Source organism: Mirounga angustirostris, unplaced genomic scaffold, assembly GCF_029215605.1.
Source record: "Mirounga angustirostris isolate CCGP_5_RB_7025 unplaced genomic scaffold, mMirAng1.0.hap1 SCAF_4, whole genome shotgun sequence".
Classification (NCBI taxonomy): Eukaryota; Metazoa; Chordata; class Mammalia; order Carnivora; family Phocidae; genus Mirounga; species Mirounga angustirostris.
Window position 1 is genome coordinate 65,863,855 of NW_026991712.1, and position 6,000 is coordinate 65,869,854.

General features: G+C 44.6%; 1 protein-coding gene and 1 long non-coding RNA gene across 3 annotated transcripts in view; one reads left to right on the forward strand and one right to left on the reverse strand.

Annotated features, from left to right (window-relative positions):
- MTFR1 (mitochondrial fission regulator 1) overlaps nucleotides 1–1,563 on the reverse strand; it is a 65,592-nt gene extending 64,029 nt beyond the window's left edge. Inside the window, exon 1 of one of the 2 annotated variants that reach the window (XM_045896479.3) lies at nucleotides 1,428–1,563. The gene's annotated coding sequence lies outside the window, so the exon portion shown is untranslated. The remainder of the gene's footprint in view (nucleotides 1–1,427) is intronic. The other variant, XM_064588273.1, reaches the window with a different exon arrangement.
- Nucleotides 967–4,898, forward strand: LOC135364105 (uncharacterized). Its single transcript, XR_010410680.1, has 3 exons — nucleotides 967–1,607; nucleotides 3,200–3,365; nucleotides 3,598–4,898. It is a non-coding gene; the product is annotated as an uncharacterized LOC135364105 (long non-coding RNA).
- The last annotated feature ends 1,102 nt before the right edge of the window (nucleotides 4,899–6,000 follow it).

Sequence of the window (6,000 nt, forward strand, 5' to 3'; positions counted from 1 at the left end):
TAAATTCCAGGTTTTTTTTTTTTTTTCCATTATGGATTTTATAGCTCAGTAGAAATGATCCTCAGCAGTTACATTTATTCCACAGTTCTTAGGAAACTTAATTATGGTTAAAAGAGCAAGAACTTGGCACTGACCAGGGTTAATATCCTAAACCCGACCCCCTACCCCCTACTCCCCCCTTATTTACATCAGTGTGACCTTAGGCAAATTGCTTAGTCCACCTTTTCCTTCATCTGTAAAACTGGGTAATACCTACTTCACACGGCTATTGTAAAAATTAAATGAACAGGTGGAAACAATTTCACAGTGCTTCATACATACCAAGAGCCACATAAATAGAAATTATCAATATTAATATTACTGCTCAAAAACAATAATGCTACTGCCAAGACTAGACTGTTTGGTACCTTCGTTTTCAATGATTTTGAAAACCTGAGTACAGCGTAGTGAAACTGCACTGTTGGGGAACTGCCCACATTCTTGAAGCGCAAACTAAATTTGCGCCGTCTACACCTTTACGTTCGCCTTATTTTTACTCAACCCCTCTAGAAGGCAAATGATTAGAAAAATAGTATAATTATTGACCATGACAAAGCCGTAGAAATATCTAAGAGAGATTAAATGTCTGGGATTTGCTTGAAAATAACCCGTGGAGCGGGAGCAAGCCCGGCCATGTGTTGACAATTGTTAAAATTGGGTGAAGGGTTCGCCAAGTTCGTTATAGCATCCTCTCGACCTCTGTACGTCTGAAGATTGCCATAATAAAACGTTTTTTTAAAAGTCCAAAGGTCGATCTTTTTTGTGGGGCTTAACGCAAAATCCTCGTTACGTTCAGGAAGTTACATTGGAAGTACTGGAGGCGGAAAGTGAAACAACAACACAAGCCAGGTGAGACTGGTTACGCCTCCCAGGCGGACCAGAAAGTGTGCGTCTCCTCCCAGAATCCCCGAGGCCCGGTCCGGAGGCGCACCCGCGGAGGCCGGCCGGTCTAATCCCGGGAGAGAGCGCAACACCCCAGGCAACCACCACAAAGGGCGGCCTTCCTGGGACCGCCGCCTGGCGGCTGGCGAGCGAACTGTGGCCTCGGAAAGGTGGACCTAAGGGCCGCGGGTGAGGGGGCAGATGTGGGTGGGTGCCCAACCTTCAGGGCAAGTCAGCCGACTTCCCTCCGCTCTGCCGGAGCTCCAGCCCCAGCAGAGCCCTCAGCCACCCCGGCTGCCCGAGAGCGTCTTCGCCTCCCTTCAGCCGCGGCGCAGACACCCAACCGGCCCACGGAGCCCGCCGTCCTCCCCTCATGCCCGAATCGGGGACTCCTTCAGCTTCTACTTTGTTACCAGGACTTCCTACCGCCCTCAGGCTTGGGAGCGCCTCCTCGACCCCCACCCCCCACCCCCCAACCGCTTTCTTGAGTCCCTAGCCCCACTCACCTCGACAGCGCGGCAGCCAGGCGCCTTCTTAAGCTTCTTCAGCTTCCAGCTTGGCTATCCCGGGGGACTTACTGCCAATCACCCAATCTCCGCCCCAAATCCGGACCAGACTGACCAATCAGCTGCTTCCTCCGGCCCGGAGGCCGGTACTGAGAGCCCGGAGGGAAGGAAGACGACACCGTGAGTGTGCGCAAGCGCGGTGCTTGGCTAGAGGCGGGCGCTTTCGCATGGGCTTTGCTTTGTGTCTTCACTGCTCTGTCTACGAAAGTACTTTGTTAGTAAACCCCATTCTCTAAGTGTGTAGCAAGACCCACATTTTGTAGCCACAAGTGTGTATTACCTTGAAAGAAGCTGGGAGTTTTAAGCCCTTGTTAACCTGACTTATCCTGAGTCCTTTTATCCCACGCTATTGAGACTTCTGTTTACCTGACAGATCTTCCCACGTGAACTTCAAATCCCGGGTGCGTTTGTGTTTAGGGGGTTTGAGGGTCCGGAGTGTACAAAGAGCATGGATGAGGATTTTACTGTCTTCAGTTCCACCGTCTGCTTAGTCTGATTCGTGGGACACGTGTTTTAATAGTTGAATATTCTGGGACACTAAGATTTCAAATAATTCTGCCATGAAAATGATCATTGCATCTATAGCTAAGAATACATTCAGCATGGTAACGTGTGTAGGCCCAATAAGAAATTCATGTGTGGAGTGAAAAACCTGTTTAAGTATTTCTGTATGGCCTTTAAAGAGGCTGTTGCTGATTGGTTGTCTCTCTTACCCTCCCTTTGTAATTGATCACACAGGTCACTCAGCAGGCACCAGAGCTATGGTGGTTTTGTCCCGGTTGCCCGGGTCTCTTCCTGGAGAGGGCTTCCCAACTTCAGCAAGAGCATTAATCCATTTACTCAACAAGGACTTACTGGGAGCCCATTATGACAGTGCAAAGATTTTTAAAAGCCTTGAACCACGCCCTCAGTGAGCCTCCAGGCTAACAGGAAGACAGAAACACAAACTTAACCAAATGTTATAATGGAGGAATGGTGGAAGCCTGGGAGACCTGCCTAAGCCAGCCCAAGGGCTCAGGGAACACTTTCTAGAGGTGTGCTTCGGCTGAGGCTTGATGAAAGAGTTAGTGCTTCTGAGCTAAAGGAGTGGAGGCAAAGGATAGCGGCATTTCTGGCAAAGTTTACCTGTTCCTTTTGAGATCTTTAAAGGGTGGGTTTACTGAGAAGCTAATGAAGCTTGTGCTCAGACCCCCTGACTTGCCCCAGACCTTTCCAAGACCCAAGGAGGGACCCTAGCACTGAGTTCACATGGTCCTATGTTGTTTTCTACTCTTTTTTTTTTTTTTAAAGATTTTATTTATTTATTTGACAAAGAGAGGCACAGCGAGAGAGGGAACACAAGCAGGGGGAGTGGGAGAGGGAGAAGCAGGCTTCCCGCTGAGCGGGGAGCCCGATGTGGGGCTCTATCCCGGACCCTGAGATCATGACCTGAGCTGAAGGCAGACGCTTAACGACTGAGCCACCCAGGCGCTCTGTTTTCTACTCTTTAAAAGGAACGTGGCTTAAAGAAACCTTCAAACAGAGATAGGTTAAGATGTGCCTTTTTTTTCCCATTCCAGCTTCCTTTTCTTCACATTTCTCTGCATGCGAGGTGCCCTCCAGTTACCCTGGGCATTTTGGGGTCTGGGTGAGGGGAAGAGGATTGAGTTGAACTTAGATTCCTTTTGTGATCAGTTATTACTGACTCTCACGATGTTGTGATGTCTTCCCAGGATACTCCTAGCCATACTATATGCCATCTCACAGAGGGCCTATGGATGTGTCTCATGGCACCTGGCACCAGAAGTATGTGGCTGGTGGAGGAGAAAGGGTGCAAAATGTGTTGAGCCAGAAAGTAGGGGAAGATCTTCCAGTCATCATACTTGACATTATAATCAGGTGCTTCACTTTTTGCTTTCAATAAACTTTATTTTAGAATAATTTTAGATTTACAGAAAAATTGCAAAGATTGTTCAGAATTCCTGTTTACCCCTCACCCAGTTTCCATTAATGCTAACATCATGCATTATCATGATGCATTTATAAAATTAAGGAGCCACCATTGGTACATTACTCTTTACTAAACTCCAGACTTTATTCAGGTTTTATTAATGTCCTTTCTCTGTTCCAGGATCCAATCCAAGATGCCACATTGCATTTAATCATCATGCCTCCTTGCTTAGACTCCTGGTCTGTGACAGTTTCTTAGTATTTCCTTGTTTTTCATAATCTTGATATGACCATGACAGTTTTGAGGAGTGTGGTCAGATATATTATAAAATAGGCCTTGATTTTGAATTTGTCTGCTATTTTTCTCATGATTAGACTGGGGTTCTAAGGTTTGGGAGAATATCACACATTGAGATGCCCTTTTCATCACATCATTTCAGGGGGTACATAATATTAGCATGATTTATTTCTGCTGATGTTAACTTGACCATGGTAATGTTTGCTAGTTTCTCCACTGTAAAGTTGCATTTTTTACCCTCTTTCCATATTCTCTTCTTTGGAAGCAAGTCACTAAATGCTACCCACCCTCAAGTGTCATAAGAGATTAAGCTTCAACTCTTGGAGAGGAATATCTACATAAATAACTTATAATTCTTCTCTAAGTAAGATTTGTTTCTTCTGCCCATTTACTTATTTATATTCATTTATTCATAAAGTATCATGTATATTTATTTTATATTTTGTTTATATTTTATATATACAACCTCTCAGTGGGCAAAGCTAGGAATATATTATCACATTGTTTTTTAATTCTTTGTTTACATCTCTATGATAGGTAACCTCTAAAACGGCCCCCAATGATCCTTGCCTCCTGGTATTCACACCCTTATGCAATCCCCTGTTAAAGAGGGTGGGTTTGACCTAGTGACCTCCTTCTAATGAATCAAATACAAGAGTGATAGGATGGCAATTAAAAGATTAGGTTAAAAAGAGTGTGGCTTTCATCTTGCTTGGTCTCTCTTGGTCTCTCCTTTGCTCTCTCTGAGAGAAGCCATCTGCCATATTGTGAGCTGCCCTATGGACAGACTTATGTGGCAAGAAACTGAGGGAGGCCTCTGGCCATCAGCCAGCAAGCAGCTGAGGCCCTCTTTTCATCAGCCTCTGAGAAACTGAATCCTGCTAACAGACATGTGAGTGAACTTGGCAAAAGATCCTCTCCCAGTTGAGCCTTGAGATGACAGGAGCTCCATTGATACCTTGATTGCAGTCTTGTGAAAGACCCTGAACCAGAGACCCTGAGCTAAGGCACACATGGATTCTGCATGCACAGAAACTATGAGATAATAAACGATTATTGTGTTAAGCTGCTAAGTTTTGGAGTGATTCATTAGGAAGCAATAAATCATACAATTTCCGTCTTCTCTGCAAGATTGATGGTTCTGAAACTCCACTTTGGAGAGTATGTTTAAAAATATATATACCCAGGCCTCTTCCCTGAATCTTAGGTGATTGTTTTGCACAACTAAGTTTGGAAATTAATGTAGAAAGTTATAGGGCAATCCATTTGGAGACTTTAGGAGAAAATGACTTTCCTTTCTTTTTAGTGTATCTGAACCTGGAGTTTCTTACCCAAATAAATGGCTCAGCTTCCTTGGCAGAATCCAGAAAAACTGAAACGTCAGTAGTTATTTATTGAAAAGAGGAGAAAGAATCAGGGTTCTCTCTTACTCACTGTGCAGCCATGAAAAAGTCCCTTGACCTTTCTCTGCCTCCAAATTCCTAACAGATTAAAGGACTACAGTGTCATTGTTTAGGGAGAGATTTATCCATTATTAAGTGTATTTTAGGCAATAGAAAGGTGACCAAGGCCAGTTGTGGGCCAGCTCCCTTGCAGAAATTTAACAAAAAGGTCAGATTCCCATTTGTTTGTATCGGTAGATGGTGAAGCTGAATTCTCTTGTAGAAAGTATGTGAACTTCCAAGTCAGACAGACCCATATTCAAAAATGCCTCTGCCACTTATCAGCTGTGTGGCCCTAGGTAAGTCAGTCAGCCTCTCCAGGTCTCAATTCCCTGAACTGCACAGTGGGGAAAATAGCCACCTCACAGGATAGCCCTGAAGACCGACTGTGTAACATTTGTAAAATATTAAGGGTTATACCTGGTTTATCACAAGGGCCCAATAAATAGTACCCATGAAAGACATTTAGTCGGCTGTGTGGTATGATCCAGTGGTTAGTAAAGTAGGGGACAAATGTCCAAATATGTTCATCAGCCTGTCTCACATTAAGTTTTAATGACAATCCCATTTGGTGAGATAGGTTGAATAATCTGCAAGCTTTAAACAGTATCTTCCCTGAAAATCCAGACCCTTTCTCTCTAGTTCAGCACTTTTTCCAGCTCCGACTGCCTGTCTATAGAAAATATAACACATTGAAATGGGCCTTAAGAGGTTCCAAGTAAGAATCCAGAAAAACCTAACTGGCAAAAGACCACCAGATAGGACAGTGAAGTGCCCATGTGAGGGGCATTTTAAGACAAGGTGAGGCCAGGGGCGCCTGGGTGGCTCAGTCATTAAGCGTCTG